The 21,230-nt window shown below is 47.9% G+C and overlaps 1 protein-coding gene across 1 annotated transcript in view; it reads left to right on the top strand.

The window, feature by feature from the left end:
- The window catches only part of HSPH1 (heat shock protein family H (Hsp110) member 1), a 735,818-nt gene that overhangs the window by 91,774 nt on the left and 622,814 nt on the right, over nt 1–21,230 (top strand). The gene's annotated exons all lie outside the window — the stretch shown is intronic.

The raw sequence follows: 21,230 nt of genomic DNA, 5'->3' as shown, positions 1-21,230 counted from the left end.
GGGACCTCTCCTCCAGTACATGCTTACACTCCTTTTTCTACCATCAGAAAAGGACCCCTTCCGGCACTCCTGCCATGCATAGTTATAAGTTATAAGCTGTTTTGTAACCCGCTCAATTACTACCGGAGTATCCTGGCGCGGTATACCGCTGGGGAACCCGTCCTGGCTTTCCCTGTGGGATGGTCCCTACTGGGAGTCCCCGAGGTGAAGCCAGGCATCCCCGGCGTTGATGGGGCCGTTGTGGAGATTAGGCAAGCTAATGCCCAGAGTTGCCGAGTGGGACCCCTGGTTAGAGTAGGCACCGAGTCGAGAATTATCGAGTCCGCTGACCCTGGTCCACGACCCTGCCGCGTCGGGAATTGAACCCTGGTCCCGGGCCGACTCCTGCTTCCGGGTCTGCCGCCTCTAACCAGTGAGCCACACCACTCCACTAACCAGTGAGCCACACCACTCCACTAAGAAGGCACAAATCACACAAGAGAAACTGGAATTAATCAAAGGGAAGAAGAGTCAAGAAGTCAATACAAGGTCTGGCTGACCCCACACGAGTGGTGAAAGTAACTCCTGGAAAGTAGAAAAGCACCTGGTCACACATCTATCATCCTCTGGTATCAGACAGCCTCCTTCAGCCAGACTCACTTGTAATGGTTCTTAAATATGGTAGCAAGCTCCCGGTGCTGAGGCTGTGCTGCAAAAACCCCCAACTTTGGCTCAGGACACTCAGTTGCACCATCGAGTTGAGACTAGGTCCCCATCTAGACATTGAAGTCCCAAGCTGCTGTGCACTATGTGATTGTTGGTGTCTCTCCATATGAGCCTGATACTAAAGATTTTTTGGTGCTTAGAGTCTAAGTAAGTTTCCCTCACTGAATGTAGGTGGGAGAACCATGCCTTTATTTACTCTGGTGACTGACTGGTTGCAAGGGGTAGTGTAGCCCTGCTCTTCTTGTTTCTGCTCTCTATTGAATAGTAAACTGATGAAGCCATTGCAATCCTTACTACGTTATGCCTCAACTAGTGTTTGTGCGTGCACTATCCTCTGGAATTACATGAGGAACTGAAACCTGCAAGGCTCTAAGGAGGCACTGGGCCATGCTGTGTCTGTAGCAACCAACATCTATAATTTTGGAAGGTTTCTCTAGCACTAGAAGTTCACCAGACCCAAGGCTGTTAACCACCATTTTGGCTGTCCCTGGCTTATAAAAGGTGACCTTCATGGTGGACAAGTCCGACTCACCCTTTTCATTGGACTAGCAGCACCTGCTTCTAGAATTACCTCAGTAATCACATGTCCGCCTTGGCCCAAGCACACACTCTGCTTTAAAACAATTTCCCACCCATAGGTCAGACTTTGTTCTCTTCCAGGGGATCCTCATCAATAGTCATAAGCACATGAATATTCCTGCCTATGTGCGGGACCCCAGAAACACATCACATATATGTGAAAACCATTTATGTAGCTCAATATATATATATATATATATATATATATATATATATATATATATATATATATATATATATATATATATATATATATATAGATCCATATATATATATTTATAAAAACACACACAATGCAGCCTTCCATAGTCATGCTGAGCAATGTTGCAAGAAATTTTCTTGTACATAAATACATTCCAATAAAGCAGGGAGAAAGAAAGCATTTGAAAACTGCTTTAATATACAGCAGAAATCACAATCCTGCAATAAACTGGCACTGTGCCTTTAAGGCAGTCATGACCCCTAGCTTCCCATCATGCCTCAGGGGTGACAGTTATGTCAGTTGTTCTTTCCGGCTCCTTCTGTCAGGACCCTGGTTACTTCAGCTCTAGCTTTTTTCTGATTTCTGTCAGAAAATACTTATGTTTTCTTTGTCAAAACCCTTTTCTTCAACCTCTTTTTGGTGTTGGAGTATTTCTCTACTGTTTCTTAGAGAGTTTTCAGTCAAAAATGCCCTCTCCTTGACCCTTGCCCTTCCTGTGGCAAGAAGAAGGCTAAAACAGACTCCCATCCTGTCGGTATTCTATGCCTTCCTGCTGAACATAATTCTAAAACCTGCCAGCATTGACAGCTGCTGTCCAAGAGAACTCTGAAGGACAGGGAGAGTATTTGCCTCTATGGGCTGGCTTAGACGAGAAAATCTCCTTCTAGATGCAGGTCTCCGATGAAGAAGAGGAAAGAGAGAGCCACCACTCCATCTAGAAATAAGGTTCCAGTATGTTCTCCATCGGCGTCAGGCTCTGCGCCTCAAATCCCTTCATCTGCAATGAAAACATCGACGAGAAGACCATTGACGGCGAGCTCGTCATCGAGAGAACACCGGTTGCCAACGAAGAACACAGGTAAGTGGGATCCTCCTCCGTCGTCAACCTGGCGAGGATCGGCATCGAGGAGTCTCTCTCCATTGGTGCGGGCACGCCCAGCGTCGAGAAACACATCTCCGTCTGATCCTCCGTCATCGCCTTCTATTCGGCGTCCGACGTAGAGACAGGCTCCACCATCGCAGGGTCACTGACGATTGGCGTCGAAGCAGACGTCCCCACTGCGGTCAACGCTCTCCGGCGAGGGATTCGACGTCGAGACCAAGAGTGAAATATACCAAAGTCGAGACGGCGGTCTCGGTCGATGACGAGCAATGCCCTGATCTCGACTCCACTGACTTCTAGGAGACGGTCAGCGTCGAGAGAAAGATCGAGGTTGAGAAGGATTTTTCTGTCCACCCGCTCATTGTTGAGGTCTCCTGCACGCTCAACGTCGAAGGCGAGGTCTATGGGCTCCAAACATTCGATGTCACACCATACAACGTCGAAGCACACTGAGAGATCGACGTCGAGGAGACGATAAGGTTCTAGGGACTGACTAGTGATGGTGACACAGAGCTGGTCTACATCGAGACACTCCCTATCGACGTCACATTTCTCATCAGGACGCCGATCACGCTCCAGAAGCCGCAGAGAGTCCTCTCACCCTATTCGGAGCTCAACCCAGATGATTGCGTCATTATGCAGTGCTTCTGTTCATTCGCAGGAGCCTCTGAGATCGCCGCCAAGAGGTTCTCCAAGGGGACAGCGATCTCCTTTCATCCATCTCTCCCCAAGATGGCTCCAACCTCTCCATCATTAGCAGAGGTTGGCAGGTCACGCTCAGTGGCCTACGGACTATTTCAGTCCGCTGCATAGATCACCATTGCAACGTCTCGTGCAGGAAGTGGACAGGTCACCCACCACTCGGACCAGAGAACACCGAGGCAGATCCCCTGAACGCAGGTCGACTCAGGGGCATCGCAAGAGGCGGCTTACACCATCTTGGTCTTCCTCTTTGACACACTCATCCAAAAGGGATTACTTACCTACCCTGACGGATAGTCCTCCTTCCACAGTGTTGCCTATCGATGATGTGAACACCTTTCATGATGTTCTCACCAGAACAGCTCAAAAGCTAGGCATCACCATGTCAGTTCCTCTGACAACCACGTCCATCATTTTCGAGACCCTCCATCAAAGGTCTGCGGCTAGGCCATTGCTTCCTTTGGTCCCTGGTATCATCGAGCCGGTAATGGATATATTCCTCGCTCCATCATCGGCTCCAGCAGCTCCAGCTCGGATCCTAAAAAAATATAAACCAGCTGCATCAGATCCTCTTTTCCTCAAATGGGTTCCCCCTCTGGACTCTGTCATTATTGCAGCAGCAAAGAAGACACACGCAGTTGCACCTTCCTACACCGCTCCTCCGGATAATCTTGGGGACGGAAGGCTTGTGGCTCTGCAGCGTCTTCTCTTCAAGTGTCCATCGCTGCGGCTCTGCTGGGCAGTTATGACGGGTCCTTATGGGATTCACTCGAGCGTTTCAAGGAAAAACTCCCAAAGGAGGATCAACAGGACTTCTCTGACATCCTACAGGAAGGTGCTCTGGTGGCCAACCAGGTAATCAGCACTGCAGCAGATGGTGCGTCTCTGACAGTTCACGCTTATGCACATAGCATATGTGCACGAAGATCTTCCTTGTTGCGCCTCACAGCTTTAAAACCGGAGGCACAACAGCGCATCCTGAATCTCCTGTTTTCTGGCACTTCACTGTTTGGTGCACACACAGACGAAGAAATGGCCAGAATGAAAGCCGAGTTAGACACCTTAAAGGCTGTGGGCCTGGAGAAGAAAAAGGAGTTTAGGAGGCGATTCAGGCCCTACAATCGGAAAAATTATCAACAGAGGGTTCAAACCTCTCAATGGTCGCAAACAAACAGGGCAAGTCCCAGTGCCAAGGCCGGCGTTCCTCAAGAGGAAGAGGAGGACATCAACAGCAGTCCTCCTCCGCAACACAAAATCCAGGGAAGCAGTGAGTTTCTGGATCCTCTAGCACCGTTGCACACTCCAGTGGGAGGAAGTATTTCAAGTTACATTCAAGAGTGGCGCAACATAACTAAAGATCAGTGAGTGCTGAATATACTACAAAATGGGTACACTCTACGCTTTTGTGCGTCCCCAAGAGACATTCCTCCGGTAAACTCTTGTCACCTACATCTAGAACTCCTGCGTTAGGAAGTGTCAACCCTTCTCGAGAAGCTATCAGTAGAAGAGGTCCCTCCAGCACAGAGAGGAAAGGGAGTTTACTTAAGATACTTCCTTGTTCAGAAAAAAGACCAGCCAAACAAGTTCAGACCAATTCTAGATCTACGTTCTCTGAACAAGTTCATCAAAAAGGAGAAGTTTCGAATGTTGACGCTCCATCAAATATTCAAGGTCTTACCCTTCGGCCTAAAATCAGCTCCGAGGGTATTCACGAAATGCATGGCAGTAGTAGCGGCAGCATTACATCGCCAAGGCCTGTGTGTGTATCCATACCTGGACGACTGGCTGTTGAAGGGATTATCAAATGGTTCAGGAACACCTTCAGCGCTTAGGCCTGCATGTCAACCTGGACAAATCGGTCCTTCAACCGACCCAATCACTCCACTGTCTGAGGGCCAACCTAAACTCCGACCTCAGAAAAGTGTTTCCTTCGGAGGAGAGATTGTTATCAGTAAGAAACAAAGGCAACAACATCCTTCAAGCTCATCAGCCATCAGTAAGACAGGTGGCTTGTCTGCTTGGGTCGATGGCCTCTTGCATTTTTCTCATACCCAACGTCAGATTGAGGATGAGACCGTTACAGCAAGATCTCGAGGACAAATGGAATCAATCCTCGGGTCAGTGGAACAACCGGATTCTCCTCTCTCCCACAGCAAAGAAGTCCATTCTCTGGTGGCTGCAACCACAGAACCTTCTGGTGGGAGTCCCTTTTCATCAACCTCTGCCACAACAATCCCTGACCACGGATGCATCGCTTCAGGGTTGGGGAGCGCATCTGGGTCATCTGCAAACTCAGGGCAGATGGACCAAAGAGAGCAGACGTATCATATATCAATATGCTGGAACTGCTGGCGGTTCATTTAGCCCTCAAGGCTTTTCAGCCGTCAATTCAGTCCAGATCGTTCCTAGTACAAATGGACAATACAGCCACCATGTATTACTTGACCAAACAAGGTGGAACACACTCTCGCCCTCTGTCTCTCGAATCCCAGGCGATCTGGCACTGGCTGCTTGCCAGGAATCTATTGATCATGACAGTGCATCTGCCAGGAGAACAAAACATGCGAGCAGACGCCCTCAGTCGTCACTTCGAAGAGCAAGATGACTGGGTGCTCAGCGACAAAGTGGTGGCAGACATCTTTCATCAATGGGGTCATCCTTTCATCGACCTCTTTGCAGACCATCAAAACAGAAAATGCCACGCCTTCGCATCCAGGTTTTACCGACCAGGAACGAGGGGAATGCTCTTTTGATAGACCGGTCAGGGATGTTTGTATACACCTTTCCACCCCTCCCTCTCAATCCGAACGTTGTGGCCAAACTTCTCCGATCCAGAATATCGATGATCCTCATAGCATCAGACTGGCCTTGCCAAAGGTGGTATCCGGACCTGTTGCAACTATCGGTTCGCCCGCATCGGAGACTTCCGTGCAGGCCAGACCTTCTCACCAAAATGGGAGGGAAGATTCTGCACCCCAGCCTTCCCTCGCTCAGCTTGGCAGCATGGCTCCTGAAGTTCTGCAGTACGGACATTTGAACCTCCCTCAGGACTGCATGGACATTTTGAGGGAGTCAAAGAGACCTTCCACAAGAACCTCATACTCTCTTAAGTGGAAAAGGTTTTACTTGTGGTGTATCCGTAATGGTTGGCATCCAGTTAACGGGCAAGAAGAGGTAATCTTGCTTTTTCTACTCTACTTGGCCAAATCTGGTTTGAAGTATTCATCCATAAAAGTACATTTGGCGGCCATCACAGCATATCATAAATCACCTAACCAACCTTCTTTATTTCAACTTCAGATGGTCAAGGACTTCCTACAGGGGTTGAAGAAGGTTTATCCTCCTGTTTGACCTTCTTCTCCTCCTTGGGAGTTGAATCTAGTCTTATCCAAATTGATGGGTCCTCTATTTGAACCCATTCATAAGGCCACATTACAACACCTTACTTGGAAAGTAGCCTTTCTAGTGGCAATTACATCAGCACTCGGAGTGAGTGAAATACAAGCACTCTGTTCTAAGGAACCCTATACGGTTTCACACCATAATATTGTGGTCATGCGAACTCACCCTTCCTTCCTGCCCTAGTTTGTGTCTGAGTTCCATGTTAATCAGACAATTTCTCTACCCTCTTTCTTTCCCAATCCTACAACACCAGTGGAAAAGTCTCTTCATTCGCTAGACCTCAAGAGGATCCTCAAATTCTATTTGGAGGCAACAAAATCCATTAGAAAGGCTGATCAATTGTTTGTAAACTAAGGCTCTGTTAGAACAGGCTTCCCAGCTTCTAAAAGATCAATTTCAAGTATCTTGTATAAAGTTGGCCTACCAAATAGCGAATAAGCCTCTGTTTTCCTCCCCTAAAGCTCACTCTACTAGGGGCAAAGCTGCTACAGTTGCATTCCTACACAATGTACCGATGGCCAAGATTTGCAAGGCTGCAACTTGGAAATCGGTCCATACGTTGATCAGACAATACAGTCTGGATTCTGACTCCAGGGCAGATACCCAAGTGGGCCAGGCCTCCTTGAGGAATCTGTTCCAATGCTAAACTATTGGAGTCTGTATATGCCTTACAGCTGATATTTAACGTGATTGTACTCTGTTTACTTGCCCGCAGGATGAGGGGACAGGCTTGCTATTCTATTCATGTGCTTATGACTATTGATGAGGATCCCCTGGAAGAGAAGGATAAGTTACTTACCTGTAATCCTAGTTCTCTTCCAGGGGTCTCATCATCAAAGTCATAAGCAACCCACCCGCCTCCCCGGGCAAGTGAACATGATACATACATCTCTTTGTAAAATGGTCTGCGGGTATCCGCAAAGAATAACTGACCTAACTGTCGCCCCTGAGGCATGATGGGAAGCTAGGGGTCATGGCTGCCTTAAAGGCACGGTGCCAGTTTATTCTGAGTGTTTCTGTGGGTTCGCTTTTCAGCTTTCTACACTAATGTTTCTACAATGCAGCCTATGTGCTGACAATGTTTTTTCATTCTATCTTGCAGGATTGTGATTTCTGCTGTATATTATAGCATTTTTTAAATGCTTTCTTTCTCTCTGCTTTATTGGAATGTATTTATGTACAAGAGAATTTCTTGCAACATTGCTCAGCATGACTATGGAAGGCTGTATTGTGTGAGAGATATATATATATATATAGAGAGAGGGAGAGAGAGCTACATAGATGGTTTTCACATATATGTGATGTATTTCCGGGGTCCTGCACATAGGCGGGAATATTCATGAGCTTATGACTTTGATGAGGATACCCCTGAAAGAGAACTAGGATTACAGGTAAGTAATGTATCCTTCTGTTTGCTGTGGGTCCAAATGTGAATGCCTGAGCTAGAGATTCTGCTCACACTTGCTGCGCCTCAGCATCCCTGGTGCAGTTTTTATGTCTCTAAATACAATCCCAGATACTAGACCCCAGCCTCTAGTGTCTCTTCTAGCACTGCTGCTCCTGTCAATTGCTCTTTCTCTGGTGATGCTACTGGGCACACTTAGACTTTCAAAGAGTCCACATTTCCATTCTTTGCATCTTCTACTTCTGGCATGCCTGAAGAACAGATGTGCTATCCACAGCCTCTGTGATCCTGACTGGCTTTGCAGTGTCCACAGTGACGTCAGTTCCGGCCCACCTCTTTAAAAGTCACCAAACCCCTAAACTGGCTCTGAAGCAGTTTCAAAAGTCAATGATTAACCTCCCTTAGCAAACCCTGACAGCTTTAACTGTTGCACCAAACAAAGCTGTTGTCTGTGGCACTGCTACCAACGTCCGTCTCCACTTGGGTGAAGCTGATCTTTTCTGTTAAACAGGATCTTCAAGCTATACATTACAAATCATGAACAGTAGATTCCACAAATGGCTCCAATTTCTAGACTTAACTGTTTCATAATTTCATGATGGATTCAACCTTGATTGTGGTGCTTTAGATTTTTTAATGCCAGTGCCCTCACATAAAAAGGACTGTGATAGTGAAGTAGGTAACCGGATACCAGAGTGTTGGACTTGGCCCTTTGTGGCTAAAGCTCCTTAAATGTTTTTGCCTTCCTCCTAGAGACTGTGGTTAAAGTTCCTTAAACTTTTTTGCCTTCCTTCTAGACCTTTTCCTGACATGGTGTTGCTAACTTAGATGCTCTGGGCTCTTTGCCACTGCTGATTAGTGTCAAAGTGCAAGTGCTCCCTCTATAAAGTGTTATGGTAATTGGTTGTCCATGATTGGTATATTTGTTTTACTAGTAAGGTCCCTAGTAAAGTGCACTATGTGTGCCAGGGCTGGTAATGCAAATGCTACTGGAGGTCCTGCAGCACTGATTGTGCCACCCACTTAAGTAGCCCTAAAGAGAGGTCTCCGGCCTGCCACTGCAGGGCCTGCCCGCAGTTTGTTAAGCTGCCTTGTTGTCCTGACAAGTGCACACACTTGCCAAGCTTTACCCATCCCTTTTTATGTACATCAGACATCCCTATTGTAGGCCCAAGGTACCCCCATGGGCAGGGTGCAGTGCATGTGAAAGGTTGGACATGTACTGAGGTGTGTACCATGTCCTGACAGTGGAAAAACTGCCAAACCAGTTTTTCACTGATGCAAGGCCATCGTGCCCATACGACAGAATGGGGAATGCTGTGTAATATGTTTCCAGCATATCTTCCCATAGGCATCAGATGGAGAGATGGAGTTTAGTGTGCCTGAACTCACAATTTTTTTGAAGGTGGTTTTTGAATTGTGTGTTTGAAACCACGCTTTTAGAAGTGGCTAGTTCTTGTCCTAACAATTCTGTGTGCCTCTGCCTGGCTGTGGATTGACTGTCTGGATTTGGATATGATGGGGTCTGGAAAGTGTCCTGACACCGGGGAGGAGTAGGTGAGATAGCAGCATGCTGCCTGCCTTTGAAGTCAGGGGGGGGAGGAGTAGCCCCCTGGAAGGGAAGAGGCCTGTGCTGCTGCCATAAAAGAATGGCTCAACGCCCTGCTGAGCATCTGAGGAGCCAGGCCCTCACTATCAAGGGAAGAGGGCGTGCACTGACCGGACGACACCCAGAACTGGTTTGGACCGGGCTCAGAGCCCCTTAACACAAAGACTTCAAAGGCTTTGAGGGGTATAAGTATTAGAGCCCCATGTGTTTTAAGGGTGGCTGTTGCACGTGCTGTTCTTGTGACTGGGGCTTGTTGCTGCTGCTGGGCTCCCGAGGAGCCGCCACGAGTGACGGTCTCCCTGCTGGAGGGCCCCGTGTGCTGGCCTGCCTGGGCCCAGCCTTTGCCCTCTGGACTTTAGACTCTAGCGCCTTGTGAGCGCTTTACTTTTATTCTGAAGAGCACTGGTTTGTTGCTTCTAGGAGGAGCTGGCGTCTGGCAGCGTGCTGCCGAGGTGCCTGCCGTGGGAATCCCAAGCGTAGGGATTCCCCCTGCGCGACAGACCCAGCTTGAACCAGCAGCAGCTTGAGCCAGCAGCAGCCCAGCTTCTGCCTTTACTTTTGCAGGTGCCCACCCCGCATTTGTGCATTATTGACAAGCGGGTGCCCACCCCGCATTTGAAGTTCGTTGCGGGAGCCCACCCGCAATCTGCCCCGAGGGAAGGTCACCGGGCCGCTGCCAACGCGACCCGGAATTCAGGCAAAGTTGCCTGGTGGTAGGCGGGGCCGGCGGCCTCGCGGACGTCCGGAAAATTTGGCATTAACCCAAATTATGTCCTTAAAGCATCTCTGACTTTTTTAATGGTAATAACAGACTCCACTGCATCTTCTTTTTCTGTTTTCAGAAAGGAATATGTTCCTGTCTTAGGTCGGGGTATTCTTTTTTTAAAGGCCGAGATTTCAGCGTGACTGCTCAAGAGATTCCTAGATCAGTGGCCCTGCAATCCATGTTGCATACTTGATCCGAATGTGAATATAAATCTTGAAGCAGCACTTGGTTTATAACTGAGTTTGATTTGCAGAACCCCATTTAATGCTGATTGGACTCCCTTACCATAGGCTGAAGTATGTTCGTAGCTGGACTGTGAAAGTGCAATCTATTGAAAGTGGTGGGGGGCCAGTTTTTTTTTCTGACTGATCCACCTTTCGAACACAATGCACACACCTTTTCCTGGCAGATACGGGAGCTCATTACGGAAATCATTACGTTTGTGTGCACGCTCCAGTACAGATAAGTCTGCACATTACTACTTTACTCGTCTGGTGCTGAAGCCCTTTTTTCTACATTTGTTTCCTCTCCTTCTCTTTCTTCCTCCTCCTTGCAGAAACTCTTCATACCAGTATTGCTGCTATTTCCCTAATCTAGTATGGGTCATTGATTACCCAACTGCTTAATCATTTTTGGGATGAGTCCCCTCGACGACCGAATTCTCTCTGTAACACTACAACTTTATAATGAAATGTTCGGGCTAGCTGCATCATCTTCGACACTAATGAGTGATAAATGGAACTGTAAATAGACCTTTCCCATATTGAAAATATTCTTTCTTTGCCTACTCCCCTTCGCGAAATGAGAAAATCTTGGGGGGGGGGATTACTCTTCCTTGTTTGCTAAGTTATACCTAGAATGGTTGAAGCTTCTGCTTGTAACATTGAACATCTGCAATACATCTGCAAAAGTTTGTGATGCTAGATGGATAGTCTTTTACATTTCAAATTAGGACGTTGTTATTAGCTCAGTGTTGTCAGAGAATATATGCTCTTTTCACAAAGCAAAGAAAAGATATTATATCTGGCATTTTAAGACATGTTCCCTTTGCAGATATCTGTATGACAGCAAAGTGGGTAGATCTGCTTGTCCAGAACTTAATGTCTAGATGCATCCTCCAAGAAAAATGTAACTGTTGGCTAGCACAGTGTGTGCAGCATGTATTGGGGAAGTCTTGTTGAAATTATAGTGAATTCCCCCAGATCAATGAAGGATGCATGCAGTCTGACAGAATAGGAAACAGTACATGCCGGATAGATACATCTGCCGTGTGGATTCCTCACCTTGTGAATATCCCCTTGCGTCAGCAACATTCGGAAATTCTTTTTTGTAGCTTCGCGCCGACGTGGACTTGGACATTATAGTGGCACGGCATAGCACGCGACTCCGCTGACATCACCGACGCCTACAATAGGCCCACGCCGGCGTGATGACATCAGTTCCATTTTTTCCGCGTCGTCGACGCTAACGGTTTTAGGATACTCTGTAGCTTTTGGGTAACTCTGTTACTGTTTTTCTTCGTTTTTCTCTGTTCTCTTGAACTTGTCTCCCCAGTATGTCGACTAAAAAGACTGGATTTAAACCCTGCAGGGAATGCAGGAAAATGATGTCTGTTACGGACCCACACCAGGACTGTATTTGGTGTTTGAGTTCCGACCACGACGTGGATAGGTGTTCATCGTGTCAAAAAATGAATCCGAAAGCCCTACGAGAGAGGGAGGCCAAACTTCTTGTTGCAAGATTAAAATCCGACAAAAGAAAGAAGACTTCAAGATCCCGCTCGAGGAAGTCGAGGTCGAGGTCAAGATCAAGATCGAGGTTTCGAGAGGCATCGGCTTCGAAGTCATCGTCGGATCATGCTTCAAGGTCGCATAAGAAGCACAAGAAAAGGAGGCATGAGTCTCGACGTCATTCGGGTGAGAAGTTGGTCTCGAAGTCGAGGTCGCCCAAGAAAGTTAAATCGAAGGTGATCCCACCACATGAAGCTTCGGATCGGGAAGGTGAGGCCTCGCTTTCGGAGTCACAGGTTCAATCTCCGACTCCGATTTCCAATCCGACTCCGATGCCGTCTCCGGCTCAAGAAGAGGTGGAGGAAGTTCCAAATGAGGAAGATGAATCGGCGCCTGTTGAAGAGCCAGATTCGAATCCACCTCGAGATCAGCATGGAAGTGATCATCCACCCTTTCCTGCGCCAGGTCAGGATCCTTCAGCGTTCCTCAACGCCCTGTATGGGGTTTTCTCGAGGTCATGGTTCCCCTCTGGTGCACCTTCGGGTCCCATGGGTTCAATGGCATTTAATTTGGGTTTTCCACACTCTTATGCCCCGGCACCTTTCATGCCGTATATGCCGACCCCGACTCCATTGTGGCAGTACCCGGCTCCGCAGAGGTCGACGCCGAGGTCGACGCCGGCTCGACCGAAGTCGACGACTCCGATACCGGCGTCGCCCACTCCGAGCAAGTCTTTGGAACATCCTTCTAAGCCTTCCGATACTGCACCGACGTCGGTTCCGGCTCCGTCGGAGTCGGTAGTGGATCCGACTGCGCTCCGTGTGAAGGAGAGGTCCAGGAGAGAAGCACAACGCCTCCTGGAGGAACGGAGGTATTGTGAGTCTCACCCAGACTTGGAGGAAGGTGAACTGGATGAGGATTGTTTCGAGGAACTGGCTGATGCTAGTGGCCTTGATTTTTCCCCTGAGTGGGAGATGCCATCCGGTCCGAATACACCCTCAAAAGATGTTCAACCATATCACGTTGTAATGGGGAAGGCGGCAGGACTTTTAGGTTTGTCTTTACCTACTGTTGAATTTAAATCAAATCTGCTTACAGAGGTTCTCCATTCACCAAGCTGTGCTGTAGAACCATTAAACCCATTTAATGAGGCGCTAACTGAACCCATTATGGAGGTGTGGAAAAAGCCTCTTTCTGCTCCTGCTGTCTCAGAAAGTGTGGCTAGGAGATATAGAGTGGCTCCTGAAGACCCTGCCTTTTTATCGACTCACCCTTCTCCTGAAAGCCTGGTGATTCAAGTTGCCTGCTCAAAAAAGTCAGTTGGTGCCTTTCCCCAAGTGCCTGGTGACAAGGAGGCTAAAAAACAGGATCAAGTGGCCAAGAAAACTTTCTCCTCCGCAAGTATGGCGTTAAAATCAACGAATGCCACTTGTCTTATGGGGAGGTATGTGCACGCACTTATGGACTCAATGCGTTTGTTGATTCCAAAGATTCCAGAAGACTGCAAAGGTGACTTTGAGGAAGTTTTATCTGATACTCAAGCGGCAGCTCGTCAGGTTATCCAGAGCGGTCTAGATACTGCAGATTCTGTTGCAAGGATCATGGGCACTGCGGTTGCCACAAGACGTTCAGCTTAGCTAAAATCCTCTGATTTTTCTGCGGATGTGCAGTCTGCTTTGTTAGATCTGCCTTTTGACGGAGAAGGACTTTTTGGCAAGAAGGCAGATACAGCCTTAGAGAGGTTTAAGGATAGCAGAGCAACTGCTAGATCTCTTGGTCTTCAAGTAAGAGGTTCAACGACCTGAAAGTTCAGAGGTTTTGGACGCTCTTCTTTTCGTACCTATAGGCAAGGTCAACAGCAGCAACAACAGCAGCAACAGCAAAATACCTTGTATAGGTCATATAGGGGAAAGCAAAGAGCACGCCCTCGAGGGCGTCAAGCCTCTTCCTCCTCCACCTCCTCCAACCCCCCAGCCACAGAAAAGCAGCCCTAGATCCGCCATTCAGGATCATGTGGGTCCGGTGGGGGGTCGGCTTACCCACTTTCTACGGGATTGGGAATCGATTACATCAGATCTTTGGGTTCTCAATCTCGTAGAAATTTGGGTATGCACTTCCCTTTCGGGAATTCCCTCCCAATTACCCTCCTTGCCAGGGATATTGCTCAGAGGAACATCTGTTGCTCCTACAGGAGGAAGTTCAGACTCTGCTAAGAAAGGGTGCGATAGAGGTGGTCCCAGAGCAGGAAAGGGGTCAGGGATGCTACTCCCGGTATTTCCTGATTCCCAAGAAGGATGGCAGACTTCGTCCAATCCTGGATCTCAGGATCTTGAATCTCTATCTGAAACAGGAGAAATTCAAGATGCTCACCCTTGCTCAGGTTCTTCAAGCGCTGCTAGAAGAAGACTGGATGGTGTCACTCGACTTGCAGGATGCGTACTTTCACATCCCAATCCTGAAGTCGCACAGGAAGTATCTCCGTTTTACGGTCGGATCGCAGCACTATCAGTTTGCGGTCCTTCCGTTTGGACTTACTACTGCGCCTCGAGTCTTCACCAAGGTGATGGCAGTGGTGGCGGCGCATCTCAGAAGATCAGGGATTCCAGTATTCCCTTATTTCGACGACTGGCTGATCAAAGCGGAGTCGTCAGAGAGAGTGCTCCATCATCTGCGAGAGACAACCCAGTTGTTGTACAGGTTGGGTTTTTCGATAAATGTACCCAAGTCTCACCTGGTGCCCTCCAGTGCAACCTGTTCATAGGTGCGGTACTGGACACTACTGTTTGTCGTGCATTCCCTCCACCTCAAAGGATTCGCGACATTCAGGAAATGATTCCTTTGTTCTACAATGGAGCGGTCGTTCCAGTCCTGAACGTTCTTCGCCTGCTCGGTCTGATGACTTCTTGCATTCTATTTGATTTGATTTGTCTATTTCTAAAGCGCACGAATGCCCGTAGGTGTCTTGGCGCTGTGAATTGTCCAGTTTCCGGTGCAGGTCTGGAGTTAGTAGATATTTATGCGGTGAAAAGCCATGTCTTGATTCTCTTTCTGAAAATCTCCAGAGTTGGGCTGTTTTTTACATCAAGTGGCAGTGAGTTCCATGTCCGTGCCGTATGCACGAAGAAGCTTCTTCCTCCCCAGTTTGATCGTTTAAACTTGGGTATCACTATCAGTTTTTTTTGACCTGATCTAAGAAGCCTTGATGGTTCGTAGTGCTTCAGGTGAGTTTTCAAGAATTGAGGGCCTTTGCCCTGCAGTGCCTTGTAGGTCAAGCACAGTGTTTTAAACTTGACTCTTTTGGCTACGGGTAGCCAGTGGAGTGTCTCTAGTTTGTGACTGATAGGCTGAAACTTTGGGATTTCCAGTATCAGTCGAGCCGCTGCATTCTGGAGTCGCTGCATTTTTTCCATGATTTTTACTCTGGCTCCGGCATACAATGCGTTACCGTAGTCCAGTCGAGACAGTGCTAGGGCTGTCACTACCGTTTTGCGTGTGTCTTGAGGCAGGTATGGGAGAATTTTTCTAATCATTTTTAGTATCAGCCAGAAAGACGATGCCAGTTTGTTTACTTGGGCTTCGTATGTTAGTTTGGTGTCTATCATAACTCCCAAATTTTTAGCTTTCTCAGAGGGTTCTGGTCTTATTCCCAGTTCAGGAGACCACCAGTCTGGGGACCAAATATCTGCGTTACCTCCTAAAATCATTACCTCACTCTTTTCTCCGTTGAGTTTGAGGCAATTTTGTTGCATCCATTGACTGATTTTTAGCATGCATAGTTGGAAGTTATTGGCTGTTACTTTACTGTCTTTGCCTATAGAGATGACGATTTGTGTGTCGTCAGCGTAGGATATTGGTGTGAAGCCATTTTCTCTTATTAATTCGGCGAGGGGGGCCACATATAAATTAAAAAGTGTTGGGCTTAATGACGAGCCCTGTGGGACGCCGCATGGTACTTTAAAGGAGTCTGACTTTGCTTCTCCTAGTTCAACCGTAAATTTCCTCTCATTGAGGTAGGATGCGATGAGGTTGCACACGTGGTCACTGGCTCCGATTTCCCTAATGCGTTTTATTAGTATCTCGTGGCTGACCGCGTCGAAGGCCGCCGAGAGATCCAATAGCACCAAGGCGGCCTTTTCTCCTCTGTCCAGTATGCTTCTAAGTTCCTCAGTGGCCGTGAGGAGGGCTGATTCCGTTCCGTGTCCTTCCCGGAATCCAAATTGAGAGTGATCAAGCCAATTATTGTCCAGTAGGTACCATGAGAACTGTTTGTTTAGTAGTTTCTCCAGCACTTTCGCGACAAAAGGAATCCTGGCTATGGGCCTGTAATTGCTGGGGACTTCACTGTCTAGATGGACTTTTTTCAGTAGTGGCCTGATTGAAATGGTTTTCCAGTCGTCTGGAAATATGCTGGTGTTAAGAATTACTTCAAACAATTTTTGAAGTGCTTGTCCTATTTGTTCAGGGCATATTTGAAATATTTTCGGTGGACATGGGTCTAAGGGACTGCCTGAGTTGGTTGTCATTACTTCCTTAGCGATTTGTTCCACTGTGGGTAAGGACCAGTTAAAGGATGGGGTACCGGTGGATTGATTGTCTAGTATTGTATTGTTTATGGGGTTTTGAATTGTATGGTCACTCTGATTGTTTTTAAATAGTTCATACACTGATGATACTTTATTTACGAAGAAGTGGCCTAAAGTGTTACAGAAGTCAGATGATATATCTACTGGGTTATTATTTTCAATTTTGGCAAGTTTTTTGACTACTGTGAACAGATCTTTGCTCGAGTTCTTGGATTCATTTATTTTGTGTACAAAGAATTTGCTTTTTTCTGTGATTATCAGATTTTTATATGTGGCCAGTTCGTTTTTATAGTCTATCTTTAATTTGGGGTCATATTGCGATCTCCACTTTTTCTCAGCTCTTCTGCAGGTCTGTTTTTGTGCTTTTAAAGCTTCCGAGTACCAGGGATGAGAAGGTGACTTCCTTTTAAAGGTCGCTCTTTTTTGTGGAACGGAAATCTGAGTGGCTGTTTTTAGCCAGTCGTTGAATTGCGTGCATGCTATATTGCTGTCACTTTCTAGAGTTGGAGATGAGGAAATCATTACCTCTGCTAACATTTGAGTGTCTATTTTTGACCAATTCGGATAGGTGACTCCCTTGGAAGTTTTAGTTGGTTTTCCCAGGTCCTCTAAAGTCTCTAGCTGGAATAACACTAAATTATGATCTGTCCATGCGATCGGATGGACTTCTACCTTTGTTAGTCTTTGGCAGGATGTAAAGATCCCATCAAGTGTATGTCCTGCTACATGTGTTTCTGAATGGACTTTTTGGTCTAGATCAAAAATAGCCATTGTCTCTATGAAGGTGTTGATTCGGGGGTCTGAGGTTTTCTCCAAGTGCAAATTGAAGTCTCCCAGAATTGTATAATCCTGGTTCATTACACATGATTCAAGGAAGGGGCTTAGTAATTCAATGAGTGGTTTTTTTGCATTTGGTGGTCTATAGATAAGTAACCCATTGAAGGTATACTTGTTTGTAACCATAATTTGAAATGTCATGGTTTCACAGTCAGGGTGGCTACCTTTTTCGGAGCTCTTGATCCTGAGGCTTTCTTTCGCTATAATCGCTAACCCTCCTCCCCGTTTCGTTTTTTCTATCTACTCTGTAAATTGAGTATTTATCGGGTATTGCTAATGAGAGGTCGGCGTCCGATGCTTCATCCGCCCATGTTTCTGTTACAAACAGTAAATCAATTTCTTGGTTATCGATCAAATAAGCGATGTGGGTGTTATGTTTTATCATTGATCTGGCGTTTATTAGCCCTGCCTTGATAGTACACCTTTTGGTATTCTCTATGTTCTTATTTGTGTTATTAATTGTAGCGAAGTCGAATTTAAGGGGGCAGCAAGGGCATTGCTTACCTTCTTTCTGCAGATCTATTGTTGGGCATGTTGCGGGATATCTTATCGACAAGATATCTTGTGACGTGTATTTCCTTAGAGCGATTTCTTTGTCCATTTGAACATGGGGTCTGGCCCTGGGCTCTGTCCTGGCGCGGACGGGCGCAGACGGGCTTGCCTTAGGCGCGCCTTCGGCGCGCAGACGGCGCTCCCGCTGCGCTCGTCCGCTGCGCTTCCTCTGGTGGCACATATTATAGGGGGATGAGGGGGCGTGGCCTGGAAGTGGGCGTGGCCTAGAGTCTCGCCGTAATGGCGTCAAGGATTCGTTGCAGCCGGCGCTAAGGAGCGCTCTCAGCTGTTTGGGTAAGGCTTCGTTTCTTTAAAAACACAATACAATGAAAATCAGATCAAGCTTTAAAATTCAATTCTAGCGTACTCCCGGCGTGTGCCTGCGGAGTTCAGAGCAATTCAATGAGCGGCGCTCGTTTTGGCGCTTAAATAAGCTGCTTGAGGGGGCGTGGCCTGGAAGTGGGCGTGGCCTAGAGTCTCGCCGTAATGGCGTCAAGGATTCGTTGCAGCCGGCGCTAAGGAGCGCTCTCAGCTGTTTGGGTAAGGCTTCGTTTCTTTAAAAACACAATACAATGAAAATCAGATCAAGCTTTAAAATTCAATTCTAGTGTACTCCCGGCGTGTGCCTGCGGAGTTCAGAGCAATTCAATGAGCGGCGCTCGTTTTGGCGCTTAAATAAGCTGCTTGAGGGGGCGTGGCCTGGAAGTGGGCGTGGCCTAGAGTCTCGCCGTAATGGCGTCAAGGATTCGTTGCAGCCGGCGCTAAGGAGCGCTCTCAGCTGTTTGGGTAAGGCTTCGTTTCTTTAAAAACGCAATACAATGAAAATCAGATCAAGCTTTAAAATTCAATTCTAGCGTACTCCCGGCGTGTGCCTGCGGAGTTCAGAGCAATTCAATGAGCGGCGCTCGTTTTGGCGCTTAAATAAGCTGCTTGAGGGGGCGTGGCCTGGAAGTGGGCGTGGCCTAGAGTCTCGCCGTAATGGCGTCAAGGATTCGTTGCAGCCGGCGCTAAGGAGCGCTCTCAGCTGTTTGGGTAAGGCTTCGTTTCTTTAAAAACACAATACAATGAAAATCAGATCAAGCTTTAAAATTCAATTCTAGCGTACTCCCGGCGTGTGCCTGCGGAGTTCAGAGCAATTCAATGAGCGGCGCTCGTTTTGGCGCTTAAATAAGCTGCTTGAGGGGGCGTGGCCTGGAAGTGGGCGTGGCCTAGAGTCTCGCCGTAATGGCGTCAAGGATTCGTTGCAGCCGGCGCTAAGGAGCGCTCTCAGCTGTTTGGGTAAGGCTTCGTTTCTTTAAAAACACAATACAATGAAAATCAGATCAAGCTTTAAAATTCAATTCTAGCGTACTCCCGGCGTGTGCCTGCGGAGTTCAGAGCAATTCAATGAGCGGCGCTCGTTTTGGCGCTTAAATAAGCTGCTTGAGGGGGCGTGGCCTGGAAGTGGGCGTGGCCTAGAGTCTCGCCGTAATGGCGTCAAGGATTCGTTGCAGCCGGCGCTAAGGAGCGCTCTCAGCTGTTTGGGTAAGGCTTCGTTTCTTTAAAAACACAATACAATGAAACCATGCACGCTGGCACATGAGGGCACTCCAGTGGTGCCTCCGCAGGCAGTGGTATCAGCACAACGGAGAGCTCAGGGAGTCAGTGAGGATCTCCAGAGAAACTGCAGCGCATCTGTCCTGGTGGAGCGTGGAAGGCAATCTGTCTCAAGGAAAGCCTTTCCAACTGCCTCCATCGGTGGCCACGGAATAACGGATGCATCCACTCTCGGGTGGGGTGCTCATCTGGGGGACCTGGAGGTCAAGGGTCTTTGGTCTCCAGAGGAAAGGTTGCTTCACATCAACCTTCGGGAATTGCGGGCGATACGTCTGGCGCTCAAGGACTTCCTCCCTTCCCTTCGCGGTCAGTCGGTTCAGGTCCTGACGGACAACACGACCGCGATGTGGTACATCAACAAGCAGGGAGGAGTGGGGTCGCAGTGTCTCTGCAGAGAGGCTCTGCGTCTCTGGTCCTGGGTTCAGGACCATCAGATTTGTCTGATGGCAAATCATCTGGCCGGAGTTCAGAACGTTCGTGCAGACAGTCTCAGTCGGCAGTTCTCTGCCGACCACGAGTGGAGGCTTCATCCGGAGGTAGTTCGTCACGTCTTTCGGACGTGGGGGACTCCTCAGGTGGACCTTTTTGCCACTCAAGAGAATGCTCACTGCCCGTTATTCTGCAGTCTCCAGTATCCGATGCAAGTAGCCTTGGGGGACGCGTTTCAGTTGAGTTGGAGCTCGCAACTCCTTTACGTGTTTTCTCCCATACCTTTGATTCCTCGGGTTCTGAGGAAAATTCGCCAAGACCGGGCCCAAGTCATATTGGTCGCCCCGGATTGGCCAAGAAGGGTGTGGTACTCAGACCTTCTCCACCTCTCCTCTCACCCGCCGCTCCGTCTCCCTCACAGGGCAGATCTCCTCTCTCAGATGGAGGGGCAGGTTCTACACCCCCACCTCCAGACCTTACACCTTCATGTCTGGAGATTGAACGGTGCAACCTGAGTTCTTTTTCTCCCCCGCCTGACGTGGTGGATGTCATCTTGTCAGCCAGGCGTGACTCCACTAAGTACATCTATTCTTATAGATGGTCGAAATTTGTCACTTGTTGTGGAGGGAAATCTATTGACCCTTTGAGAGCCCATTTGTCTGATGTTCTCCAGTTTGCCCTTTCTCTGGCGCAGCAAGGCCTTGCTGTTGCCACAGTCAAGGGCTATCTTTCTGTGCTGTCGGCATTTCTCTGCTTGCCTGACCAGCCATCTCTTTTTAAGTCTCCTGTGGTTTTAAGGTTTTTGAAGGGACTCACAAATAAGTTCCCTCCTGTTCCTTTTATTGTGCCTCAGTGGGACTTAAATCTTGTTTTGACCTTTTTGATGGGTGCTCCCTTTGAGCCTCTTCACAAATGTCCTATGAGGCTTTTGACTCTTAAGACGGTCTTCCTCGTTGCAATAACCTCGGCAAGGAGGGTGAGTGAGCTTCAAGCTCTTAGTTCTAAGCCCCCATTCCTGACCATTCATGCTGATCGAATGGTTCTTAGGACCAGGGCTGCTTTTCTGCCTAAGATGGTGACTCCTTTCCACCTTGGTCAATCCATTACCCTCCCTACCTTTTATCCTCCCCCACACCCTTCCAAGGAGGAGGAGAGATTACACCGTCTGGACCCCAAGAGGGCGGTGTCTTTTTACCTGAACAGAACTAAAGACTGTCGGTTGGAAGATCAGCTCTTCATTGGCTTGCTGG

The sequence above is a fragment of the Lissotriton helveticus genome, chromosome 8 (genome assembly GCF_964261635.1).
Source record: "Lissotriton helveticus chromosome 8, aLisHel1.1, whole genome shotgun sequence".
In the NCBI taxonomy this organism is placed as follows: domain Eukaryota; kingdom Metazoa; phylum Chordata; class Amphibia; order Caudata; family Salamandridae; genus Lissotriton; species Lissotriton helveticus.
This window is presented reverse-complemented; position numbering and strand designations above follow the sequence as displayed.